This window comes from Propithecus coquereli, unplaced genomic scaffold (assembly GCF_000956105.1).
Source record: "Propithecus coquereli isolate 6110/MARCELLA unplaced genomic scaffold, Pcoq_1.0 Scaffold414, whole genome shotgun sequence".
NCBI classification, from domain to species: domain Eukaryota; kingdom Metazoa; phylum Chordata; class Mammalia; order Primates; family Indriidae; genus Propithecus; species Propithecus coquereli.
In genome coordinates this window covers 993,709-1,007,419 of record NW_012149886.1, presented here as the reverse complement: position 1 = coordinate 1,007,419, position 13,711 = coordinate 993,709, and the positions used below count along the sequence as shown (strand labels likewise).

General features: G+C 34.5%; 1 protein-coding gene across 3 annotated transcripts in view; it reads right to left on the bottom strand.

Annotated features, from left to right (window-relative positions):
* ARPP21 (cAMP-regulated phosphoprotein, 21kDa) overlaps positions 1-13,711 on the bottom strand; it is a 153,444-nt gene that overhangs the window by 135,530 nt on the left and 4,203 nt on the right. For 2 of the 3 annotated variants that reach the window (XM_012653138.1, XM_012653142.1), the window contains exon 2: positions 13,642-13,706. The gene's annotated coding sequence lies outside the window, so the exon portion shown is untranslated. Of the gene's footprint in view, positions 1-11,653; positions 11,870-13,641; positions 13,707-13,711 lie in introns of those variants that run through there. The other variant, XM_012653139.1, reaches the window with a different exon arrangement.

The window sequence follows — 13,711 nt, the reverse complement described above, 5'->3', positions numbered from 1 at the left end:
ATTAAATACAATCTCCTGGTCCTGCGTCAATCCTTATCCAAGTAAAGCTAACTAATACATGTGGTGAATTAGACATGTGGTTAAGAAATTTTTAGCAATATATTCTCTGTATATAAGGTAAAATATATTAATATCAAATAAATCCTTATATTTATCTATAAATAGTATTGCTAAGATTTTTCATTTCTGCAAGTTAGACAAATGGGAAAACAAACAAAAAAAAAGATTATTTTTTGTTCTTAGGTTACTTCAGGTCATGAAATAAGATTTAACATCTAATTAATAAAAATTAAGCATTGTCTCTAAATTTCTCTTTCAAATACTTTAACAAAGTCAATATCTTGAACAATTAATGAACAGGTTTATTTTATCTACTATGCTTAACTTTTATTTCGGGGTAGGGCTGCAATTTCTGTTAACTTCACCACTTCCTTCATCTGAGAAACTGACTCCTTGAGGGTAAAAAGATAAAAAGGCCACCTTGATCCTGTACATCTGCCAAAAGCAACCGTCACTTTCTGCCAAACAAGCACAGAAAGCACAGGCAAAGAATGAGTGTGTGTGTGTGTGTGTGTGTGTGTTCCAGGTGTTTGGTTTGCTTGGTAGAAAACAAATTTAGGACAAACAATATATGAAGAATGCTTGCATTTTGATCAAAAATGACCCAACAGTAAACTCGTAATCAGTAGAAGAATAATGCTGTTCACTTATCACTATCCCGTGGCTTCAACAAATGATACTCACGAGGCTACGGAAACCTTGAATTTCTATATTGGTAAGAATTTTTGCCTAGAGAAACAAGGTAATTCAGAGTGCAGAAGGAGCAAGCCGAGTAAAATAATTCCCACAGAGCAGAACAAATGGCACAAATGACCTAATCGATACAGAAATAAGTACAGATTTCTGCCACAAATGGCCACATGGTAGCTTCCCTAACAAGTTCAGAAAAACACCACGTTCCTTTCATTTAGATTTTCTTTACCATTTTTCAATATACTTCATCAGGAATACCTAAATGTTGGCTTTCTGTCAATTCAATACATTAGTAAGTCCGCCAAGACTTAAAGTAAAATATATCAGCCCCTTCCAGTTGGCCGGTCCTGCTCTGTCTCAATGCTGTAAATTCCTTGGCTAACCTTGCAAACCGTTTGATCCCTGCTTAAGCTCAAGGATGTAATCAATAAACGGTGAAACAAGTGATAACTCCTCGTCCTTTCTGAAAACATCAAAACCAATCTATTTTCACAGCTTGGTCAAAACAATGAGGTAATGTTTTGTAGCGATTTTAGAAAAATTGATTTTCAAAGTCTCTTGCTAGATCTGTTGGGCAAATCTCTGATTACAGAAATGGCCTTCTGCTGGATATAGACATTGGTTTTATCTGCAAACTGAACAAGTTACAAGTCTCCCATAATTTTATTTGAAATCACTTCTAGTTCTTAGGTAACCGTCCCAAATTGTTCCTGGAAGTGTGCTAAGACATGCAGATAGCTCTCTGCGCTATCACTAGGCAAATGTAGAAGGTTGCCTACTTAACTTTCTTTGTAAATCAGCACCAGAGCCACACTCTTTTACCCCAGCTGAGTTGCATTAGTAGATAGTGAAATGCTGTATAGAATTTGCAGTGGAATTCTGAATCATACATGCATGCCCAAATGTTTTTTTCAAGGCCGCTTCTTCCCATCTAGGCTTCTAAAAGGTCAGACCCTACTGTGTATACAAGGAGCATCTTCTAGAAAGATTACCCTGGACTCCAGGTGTTCACAGATGGCCACTCCTCGCTGAACCATCAGCACGTAAGTGTTAATCATATATAGTATGGCTGTGCTAAAAACGGACCCCAATTATGCATGAGCAGAATACCAAAGATAACTGCCACATCAGGAAAATGTTCTCAAGACTGGGAGGGATTCTAGGGGGATGTTTTATTTATGTGAGGCCTATGGAATCAAGAAAACATAGTGATAAGGACAAAAGAAACTCTGAAAATAGGAGCAACAGAAAAAAATAAATTCATAAAATAATAATCAGCACTGGGATGAGCACTTTATATTTAATTCTTACAACAACCCCATTTTAGAAATGAGGTTACTAAGGTTTAGAAAGCTTAAAACACTTCTAGTAAGTTGCAAAGTTAGATCTAAGCCCAGGTCTGGGAGTCCAGATCCTCTTTTCTTAACTATTCTCAATAAGAGCACATTCTCATCATTTCACTCCTATTTTGTAGTATTAGTGCTTATTTTCAAGGCTAAAGAAAAAGTATAATTAACATTTACGAACAATGCAATAAAAAAATGAATCCACGAATATTGTACAAAAAATGTCACTGAATTATAGAAACTGTAAACTGGAAGAGATCTTAGAAATCATCTGGTATAATTTTGTTGCTTTATAGTTAACTTCTAAAAGTAGGTTCTTTCTCAGTATTTCAGATGAAAGTATTTGAACATGAACCAGGTCAGAGGCAATATATCGAGAAACCTCTCTGCCTCCAAATAGCTAAATCTTTTTTCCTGCCAATGAAAAAAAATGCACCCAATTTTTAAAAATCATCCTTCAGGTGACCTACAGATTAAATCTTTTACTCTTCTGTGATTTCCCTACAGAACGATGTATAATCCCATCTCCCTCTAATCATAGGCACTATTTTTTTTTTTTTTAATCTATGGAATCTCAAAACAAACTTAAAGAATAACTTGCCTTTAGAAAAACCTAATTTTTAATTCTAAATAGTCTGGTTCATACATGTATTTTTCTCTCTTATATGGTAAAGTACCTTGAATTTTGGTTGCAGTTTCTAATTCCAAATCAGTTTGAATAAATTGCTTATAGCACTATTAAGTAATGTGGTAAATGAATGATTTTACGGAATCAAAAAAGGAGATTATGACTGGCTCATGCTAATTCCATGTACATTTGTCTTAGTTGATCTTGTTTCTCTTGTTAGAGGGCTGCCCAACTGATGATTTTATTTTGTAGGCTATTGCCATCAACAGAACTTTTCCCCCAGAAGTTAGCAGTGATGTTCAGTCTTCTGGAAATAATATTGTTTCTGCCCTCAAGGTATACTCCCTATCGACTTTCCCAATTAACTTTGTTGATAAAGAAAGATTTTTTTCTAATTTGTCAAAATTAATTAATATTGCTTTATTGTCTGAGATACTGTCTACTTATCATTTTGAATTTATGTTAAACTCTCACTTATTCAATTCATTATTCAAAAAAGTTAAAATGCATTCATCTCACCCAAATGCCTATAAAATCCTACACAGCAAGTTTTCCCACGTAGTTAGCCTGAGACCTGACATAAGGGAAAATGTCAATGAATATGTGAAAAATAAGAATGAATAAATGAATGAATCACAGTGATATCTGATGCAAGGACGAGCCTTGACAATTAGCACACAAGAACTCAGCTGACTGCTCAACTCCGCTTGTATGGAAGTTCCCTTATTTTGATACAATGTCATTCCCAATATATTTTGCTGGCTTCCCATTGAGAACACCAGCTGTGTCAGAATCTACTGCTTTATACATGTTTCTAAAGCCTGCCACAGTATCAGAAAAGAAAACCAATGTGTTTGTCATCTCTCTAAGTTAAGGTACCAGGTTTTTTTTATTTACTTATTTTTTTTGGAAGTGGATGGGTTAGAGAAGTTCATTCAATCAGCACTACACTTAGCATTTCTTAAAATGGTAGGAGGCAAATTAAGAAAGTAACTCGTTTCAATTTTAATCAGCTGGATCCCTTCCTTTCAAACAAGATTATTTTTATAGATAGGGGTAAAAAATTAATTCAGTTCTTAAAGGTCCAGAGTAGATTTAATGGTTTATCATTTAAGCCAAGTTAATCCTATCATCTTTCCCATGTAGCAGGGAGAGAAGTGTGACTCTCCTATAGCTTAGTGAGAGCAGATCTGCTTAAGGCAGGAAGCGGGTCTAAAACTCCCCTATTTGTTAGTGTGCTCTTCCCCTTTTCTCCCTCAACCCTGCCCTCTAATCCAGTACTGTCTACCTGCTCAACTCTTTAGAGGAATGAATTCTTTCCCCACACATGTGGTCTTCTTCACCACAGTTAATCCATCCAGTAAGATGAGTTGTCTCTAACTCTGTGTACCAATAATTTGGAAATTGTTTTGTAAACTTGCCTTTGCCTTGTCCTCTCTCTCAAGACCATATTAACTGAGCATTAACGGTCATTCTCTACCACACAGATGGAATGGTGAGATATGTACTCAGTTTAAGCAGACTGAAGTTTTAGGGCCTTTTGTTCCCATAGAATCCCTAGTCATTATCTGAGATCTCAATAAGAAACTTCTTGGTAAGATCCAAAATAATCTCTGTGCAGTTACAATTCTACGTATAAGGGCATATTTTTGTTCTCTTTCAGAAAAGTGAATGTCAAATCCACTTAAACTGAAACTTCAGGAAAAAAATATAATTAAAACTTTATATTTTTTATAAAGTTTTTATAAAAATTACATTTCTATAATTGTAAATCCTGAGTATCAGATGCCATCAACAACAGAAAGATTATTTTTTCATTTAACAAACTTTGATTAAATATCTTCCACATGCAAGTACTATATTAGCCAAGAACTGCTAAGGACAATAAAAAATATTAGAAAATAGGATTTAGGGCTAAATAACTTTTTTGCTTAATATGAGTTGGTTAAATGACTTTGGCGTTTAAGCTTGTTGATTCTAGCTCTCTCTATATATATTCATATGTATATATGAAGAAAATGTGTCCACCTTTTCCTTATATTTTGTTTTCTAACAAATATTAGAAGAGCAGAGATGTATTAATGTATTCTCAGACACTTTATGAGAAGTTTTATTGGATAATTTTCTGATTATGCTATTCCCCCAGATGAATGGCTGATATCCAAACTATAATTGAAAATAAAATGCAATTATCTAATGCATTTACTGCTTTGTATGGCTCACCTTCTCCTGCACTGAATACTACTGTGGTTCTCCATTTTTTGATAGGGGAACCAACGGTGGTGATCTAGTACCTCTTGTATTATCCTGGATAGAGCTGGAGCCCATTCTACTAAGTGAAGTTACCACAAGAATGGAAAAACAAGCACCACGTGTACTCACCATTAAATTGGTACTAATTGATCGACACTTATGTGCACATATGGTAGTAACATTCATCGGGTGTCAGGCAGGTGGGAGGGGGGAGGAGAAAATGGGTATATTCACACCTAATGGGTGCGGTGTGCACCATCTTGGGGATGAACACGCTTGAAGCTCTGACTCAGGTGGAGCAAAGGCAATATGTGTAACCTCAACGTTTGTACCCCTGTAATATGCTGAAATAAAAAAAAATCCAATTATGAGAGAAGTGTTTCCCTACTCTGGCCATGTTCACACAAGCACAGAGCTGACTCACGTCAGCAACAGTAAGTGAAGATGCTTTAGGATCAGAGATCAGATCAGTCGCCCTGTCCAAACAGCTCACTCAGCACTTGGAAACAAGAAGCGAAAGCCTTCTCTGGGAGTGCCAGGGAGCCCCTCAGCAAGCACAAAGCTCCATTTGCTTTGTCTAGCATAGAAAAATGGTTTTCTCTCTCCCATGCCACCTCAAGTCTGCTGTTTGCTGGCTCTCACCCACTAGTGAAGGATTTAAGATTATTCCTTCATGGATCCATTCCAAGCCCCTCCTATTCAATGATTTGGTTCTTTAGCCACCCGCTTTAGTAGAAATTACACAACTATAATGTCCTGGAGAAATAATACCTATATGTTTACTTTTTAGAAAACTCTGAATTAGGCCATTCTTTCCCTTAGAGACTGACAGAAGTTAAAGGTATTACTAAACATCATGATCCTTATACGATGAGCACCCCTGAGATTAGTTACTACCTTGGTTTGGCCTTTGATATTTCATAGCACAGAAAGGGTCAGGATAGTCACAAATTTAACTGTCAAAATTTCTTATGGGGTAGCAATGGAAGAGAGTTGTATGCTAAATTACTAGGAAAAAAAAAAGATTTTTTTTCCCTTAAGGGAGGTCTCATTTATGTAATGAGATTAGATCTCTCTGAATTTTTTATATAAAAAAAAGGTGGTTTCTTTTCAGTGCCAGGTGCTTTGTTTCGTCATTAATCCTGCAAGGTAGGTCTTAGTCCCACTTCATAAATGAGAAAATTGAAGCAGTGAAGAATTAAATTGCTAAAGTCACACAACTAGTAAGTTGTTTGTGTTTAACTGGTGTTAACCACACAATTTTACCTGTACAAACGATGAACCATAGAGAGGTGTAGAGTCTTGGACTAATAGAGTCACACTAGCAGTTATTTACTCAGACCCAGAAGTCAAACACCAGTACCAAACACCAATTCAGGCAGTGAACTGCATATTTATGGAGGTGGCAAATTGTGTGTTTATGAAGGTAAGTCTTAGAGATGCGAGATTCGGATACACCACATTGAGGCTTTATTTTTCTGGACCTTTCATCTTAATCCAAATTTTGTGCATTTCTCTAACCTTCAGAATCTCATAGAATCCCACGCGACTCCTCAATAAAGCCTTCCTTCATCACACACAGCACAGTTAACCAGCTCCCTCTCGGATAAACTGTTAGCGTACCTTTGGTATACAACCTCTCTGTTACTTTCAACCTGAATTCCAACTAGAAGTTCCACTGAATTCAAAACATCTCTGTCTACAGCTTTCCACCTCATATCTGACAAATAATGCAGACTTTACAATTGCTTGTGGAATAAAATAATTTTCCTATTGGAGGGGTATTTACATCCTTGTCCTAAAAGATGTATAAAGTTTTTATAATATATAAACTCTGTCACATTAACTATGTATACTCTCCCACATCTTGATGCCAAAAAAAGACCTCTGAATAGTTAGTCATCTATAGTTCTGGATGAAGACAGTAAGTGCAATAATAATTAAAGATTAAGGCGTAGAGTTGTTTGAGTACTTAACAAAGCTAGGGGTAAGCAGATAGCTGCAGTATGTAGGTGCAACATGATTCCATGCTATCTTATTTTATCTTTCTAGAATGCTGTTAGGTTGGAGAAGGATTTTAATGTTCACAAAGGAAACATGTTGTCACCAAAGTTAAATTGGCATGGGAGTAAAAAAAAATGACGACTCATTAATACTAGCTAGTTGTTTGCTGTAAAATTTTTGAATTTAGTGTAATGCTAGTTATTTGATAATTTCCTAAAATTCTTATAACACCAGCCTATCTAAGTAAGTTAAAAATAAACAAAATAGAAAAACAAACCTATTTAAGAGTGTTAGCTTGATCATTCCCATAGCCCAGATAAAAGAAGTAAGATCATAGATATGACTGCAGAATCCTAACAATTAATTAATTTGGCAGAATTCGATAGCAATTTTAATACAATTATGTGCTACATTGGCTTAAAGAGCCATAATTTGATGATAATTCTTAATCTTTATTCTCTACAAAAAGAAAATAACGTGCTATATTTTCAACCCAAAGGTTTTTTACACCCATTTAAAAAATTCCTTTAAAGCAACAATGAGTAGTTAAAGCTTGCAAATGCTGCAGAAATCTTGACTCTGCCAGATACTTACATGGGATCTACTTGTTTTCAGTCCAACAGTTCTTTGATGATTGAATTTAATCAGATGCCAGCAACGCTGGGATTTCCACTAAAGTTACATACACATTAACAAGTAAAATGCTAACAAAAACATGTCAATGCAGAGTGTAGATATTTTCTTATCCATATATGTTAGAGTTTTATGTGAGGATTTTAGCTTGCGATTTTAGAAACATATAAAAAGCTGCAAAATCAATTTGTTAGCTTTTTATTTTCCCATTGAGTTCACAGGCAAATAAAGGTTGAACAATTATGAGTCACTGAATTTCAGTGAGTTAACATTATTCTTACTTTACCCTCTATTGACCAATGGGTTGATTTTTCTAGAGCTATGTCACACTAGTGAGATCACCCGAAAGCGACTTGAAATATTGAACAATTAGATGATAGCTGGGCCTTCTGATTTACATGTCAAAGAATATTTTATTCAGACCTGTATGACCACAAATCTTTTAGAAATTGATGTTTCATTTTGTTCTTTAAAAATGTTGAAATATCTTATCTCATTTATTGGTGTTGTTTCTCAATTCCAACTAGATCAAAATATGTAAACATGCATTAACTATTTATCCTTTAACATGATTCTAAGGACTAGAATGTTCTGAAGTGAGTATCATATCATGACAATTAAAAGGAAATCTGCTAAGTATATGAAAACCATATCGCTGGTTTCTGTTTCCCTAGAGATGGTTCTTTTTCTTATCTCAAGTGTTTAATGTATAATAAAGTAGTAACCAAAAATAACACAAATGTACAAGAATGCTTATGCATTATTAAGAATTCCAGCACTAAATTTGGTTGTGGAGTCACTGAATTCTTCTTTTGGGTGCCCCTCTCACAAGGAATTATTTCCTAGCTTGCGTAGGTATCAGGAAAAGATGACTGGGCTTATCTAGATAGATAAGCTTTGTGAATCTGACTCAATGAAAAAGCTGCAGAAAAAAGATCGTAGATTACACTATGCAATTTTGCTTGGAAACATTACCCAAAATATTCCAAATAAATCTCTTCAAAATTTGCTGAAATATTTGAAGTAAAAAGTGACGTAACTGTTTTCCTATTAAAAATCTTGAATTCTTCCTTTAAATTAAAACCAAGATTTATTCGCAATTATTTTAAATCCAATGTTAATATTTACAGAGGTGATTTTATTAACAAAATCTTAATATTTTGTGTGTTATTCACAATGGATTTAAGAATTTTATCATTTTTAAATAGTGTGAAATGTGAAAATGTGGTAAAAAGCTGGTTTTTAAAAGGGATAATTATTGGTGGACTCTCCCCTCCTTTACCTGGAGAAAATGAAATAATTTTCTGTTGCTAGATAAGGGGAACAATTGTAAAGTATAGTATATTACTTTAAAATGTTATTTGAATTCATGACTGAAAAAATTATGAATATGTGCCTTGAGACAATTTTGGACTAATTCAACAGCATTTTAATGTCACAATTGCAATTTTATCCTAATAGATATCACTTTATTACAAAACTTATAAAAAATCTTCTTAACCTGTCGCATTGATATATATATTAAGTGCGAGTTATAAAAACTGCCAGAAGACATTTCTTTGGTTAGAGTGTGTAGAAAAATTTAAAATATTGATCTACTCTGACCATACACAGCAAATAACATTCTCTCCACCTGGCAATATTAGGAACTATGTTGGGAGCTAGAAAAGAGGAACATAATATGATGCTAAGGATTCCATCTGAAAGCAGAGAGCCAATTTGGTGTATTCAAGCCCACCCCTTTGTTTTTTCAGTCTCTTCAATTGTCCTGATGTAATTATTTCAATTCACTTTTCTGGTTTGCCTGCATAGCTGCTTGCCAAGGCACAGTTTTGTCCCAGTAATTTTAGAAAAAGGTGCATTAAAAATATCATATGGACATTTTATGCCCAAAGAAAACATCACCAGACTACAGAGGATTTTGAGACCACAAGATAACAATGTTATTAAACATTAAAAAACTGCTGAATGAACTTGATATTCTCTCTCAAGTACTTTATTCTTTATCAAACATATTATGTATACAATTTAAATACTTCATATCTCAGCTCATATCTGATCCTCATAGAAATGAGATGGCTATGATGTAAATACAAGTAATAGGTATTTCAAATATTTAAATATACAGGACCAAGTTTAATCCAAGATGAGCAAAATTTAAATTATAAAACTAAGACACTGAAAAAAATCAATTCAAAGGAACTTGGCATAAGGACTCTGTAAAAGAAACTAACACTCAGAAGGAAAGACACCCTGAGAAAAACAAATCCAGTCACAGATATTTCTTGCTAATACTGCCAACAGTCTTTCAGCATTTACTTATATCAGGGCTTAAAATTCATTTATCATATTTAACATTAAATGTTAGAGTAGAAAGTAAAAGAAAGCACAGTGCACAGAAATGTAGAGCTTCTAGAACCACAGATTTCCTAAAAAACAAAGATCCTTTGTCTAATGAGAGGAAGTATGTTTTACAAGTTCATCATCACTGCCTTAAAATATGTTCAGAGCTTCCTAGGTGATATAATGCATTTTTAAGGAAGCCAAATCTTTTTATGATTAGAGAGTCACAAATTTCTAAACACGCTACCACCGTGTGGTACCAGTCAGAATGATGCCAGTACTTACCATTAGAAGAAATGGCTTTCAGTGTCGACATCACTTTTAAGCCCCACATTCTTTCCTAACCTTGCCACAAAGCAGATCTGAATTAAACTGACTTATATACAAATGGCTAATTTGCAATTTCCAACCTATGGACTTCAAACTGCCTATTCATACTAATGAAAATTTTCAATCATATTCACTTTTGGCTACGTTATATACTGTGTCTTCAGTGGCTGACTCATTCCGTACTCTACTAATGTAGCTTATCATTATCTTGTCCACAGACAAAATACATATTGAATTCAGATGAGAATGCCCACTGACTTGGGAAGCTTGAGAAAGGTATCCTCATTGTGGTCCAAATAGCATGACCATTAAGAAATATTACAGCCAGTGTGGATTGCTTTCCCCCTCTAGAAGTACTAAGTTGAAAAGACAAACAAAAAAAAAATCACAGTAACTCCTTATGATATATTTTCCTTAGTAGTTTATTTTGGGGATTATTTGTCATAAAAATTGGCAAAATCCAGATCAACTTTGCACATTGTTCTAACAGCTTCATTTAAAAATAATTAATTATATGACTCACTTCCTCATTTAATGTAAACTCATTTTCTCTTATCTTTATTAATTTTGAAAATATTTAAGCACTTTGTCTAATGAGCTTTACTCGAACAAAGGAATAACCTTATTATAAAATGTTGTTAATATGAAAATGAACAAGAGACCATTCTGACTAAGCATTCTCACTTTCTACCTCAAGACAGGTGTTCTGTATACATGCAAATGTTGCAGACAGATGGCTTATTGTATTTTCCACACTATAAAGTTAAGATAATTTGCCCCTCATTATAACATTCCAAAAATTACCAGTGCTGCCTCTGCTATTTATCTTTTAAAATATTTAGTCTTCAGTATGATAATCTGTGGTGTTTATCTTAAAGCTAAGGAGAAAACAACCAAATCTTCTATCAAGTTCAAGCAAAACTTCCTGCTTCATTTAGTTGTCACAATTCTGGACCGAGACTCCAAGTTCGTAAAAGAAAATAAAACGATTGACAAAGCAGAACTTTAGGTTATCATAGTATTTTAGAAGGATGTTAGTTATTTTATTCCCAGAACATTTTACAAGTCCCAAACCTTTTGCTAGAACAATATTTTAGGAATTTGAAATTATTTCTGTACTTCTCACTACCCAAGAATCTGACAGCTGGTATTAAAAATAGTATGCATGCAGGAACTCCCCGGTTAGTAACTCCCTCAAGTTTTAAAGAACTCAAATTATTGAATCTTCTTTCTAAGAACTAGTGAAGAGGTTTATGAAAACACATACCAAACTATTCATGTATTGTTCTCTCACTAAATTAAATTGATTCCTATTAATATAATATAGTAAGGCCTATTACCATACCCAGTGGTCAGTCTTTACCTTTCCAAATATCCTTCTCCAGTATCCATAACCATGCACTGCTCTGTCTTTCCTCATGCTTCTTTTATTGCTGATTGAGGCACCCGCTCCTTCATTAAATAGCATTAAAAATAGATTGCACAGAACTCCCCAGTGGAGCATGCTCTAACAGGGCTAATGCCACGGTTCTCAAGGTAACCACACTCAACTGGGATCTAAGAGGGAAAGTCACTGGGAAATCTAGTAGCACATACAAACCTGTCTCAGTCTGAGCTAAATACTGTAAAAGATAAATCAGCATTAGTGAAAGTAAGTCACTGAGAAGCTGAAAGTCAATTTCTGGAGCTGTATAAGTTCCTTTAAGTATGCGTCACCTGAACAAAGTACTCTGTTTAATAGGCATTCACCTAAAGTAACTTAGTTGTTTTATTTGTCAAATAACATAAATCATGCCCAGAGAGGGTAAATTAACATGTACACGCAGCAATGTAAATGTCTTAAAAGTGCATTTAAACCAAATCATAATAGTATTGATAAGCAAAGACAGTAATCAATTATCTTTTTTGTATTTTTGTGATGAGGAACTGTATTCCTCAAAGGAAACACACCCAAACTCACTCTCCAAAAAATTTAAAAATTTCCATTAGTTGAAGTGACAAAAAGTAAAAGAATTTGATAACAAAGGAAATATAGGATCAAACACAAATACATACCTTGAAAATCCATATAAACCTGAAGAGTGTACACATAATGTCACATGCGATTCACATTATGAATGCAGCAGAAGCAATTACTGCCAAGATAGTAGATTACTCGGCTACTTGAACAAAACACAGACAGAGCTCTTGGCTTCCAAATGACTGTCTTCATGAAAATGACATTAACTAAAATCCTAATAAGACATGCATGCCTTGTGGTAACACATATATAGAGGATCAAAGGAGTAGGTGTATTTATTTAAAGTGTGTGTCAAAGATTTTCTTACTTTTACCAAATGAATAATGATTTTCTCTCATCTCCATTTCTGTTTACTTAATCACAGCAGTTTTGATTTCCAAAGCACATGAAGAGGGAGTGGGAATCATTTGGATTTACTCTGCGTTTGAATAAAACCTTATACAGATTCAATTTAACTCTGTGGAATGTCATTTTTGTTTGGAGGGGCTAAAGTGTCCTACCAGTAGACTTAAAAAATCAGAAATCAAAATGAATATCTACACTCTAAACACATTCTCATGAAAGTGATTTCTACCAGCCTTGCACTGTAGTTCTTAGCTTTCCAACCCTACAACTTTCAATTTCCTCTTTGTTTTTTCTTTTAGGCTTGGACTGTTGTCTTTATTCTGTGTCTTCAGGAGGTGGTAAAGTATGAACCTGAGCTGATGGCAGCAACCACATCCACTCCAGCTATATTTCTATGCATAAACATTGAGTGAGTTAATTCCTGTTCCTGGAAAACTTTCTAAACACCTGTCTACTTCAACTCAATTCTACCACATATCTATAACCTAAGATATAAGACATTAAGTTGGAGGTTGCAGTGAAGCACAGATTTCATGCATATAAAAAAAAACTGAACATCTTTTTTTTCCTTTCTCTTTTTCCTAAACCCCTTGGGCCCTAGGACCCCAGTGCTACCAGGACAACAAACGGATTGCAACTTTCTGTCTCTTCTGTAGCTTCTGTCAAATGAAATAAGAGCATTCCAAACTTTCTACCATAAAACCTATATAAATCACTGTAGACTTCGATGAAAAGCATCGCCCTTTTCAATTTACTTCCAGCTTTCCATTATGTCTCATTTGGGGGAAGGGGAGTCCACCCTTCCTTCAACGAAACACAAAACACGGTACATCTATAACAACAGCAGCTTTCAATAAACACGAAGAAGCAATACAGACAAGAAATAATTCAAAAGAAAAACACAGATATATGGCAGAAAGAAAGAAGGAATTTAAAAAATCCACAAAAGGCGTGCAATGTTCACGTCGGAAGACCTTGATTATTACCTTGATCGAACAGTGGATATCCCCCCTGCGTCTTGGTGCCTTGACTGGTTTGATTTAGTTTTTGACTTTT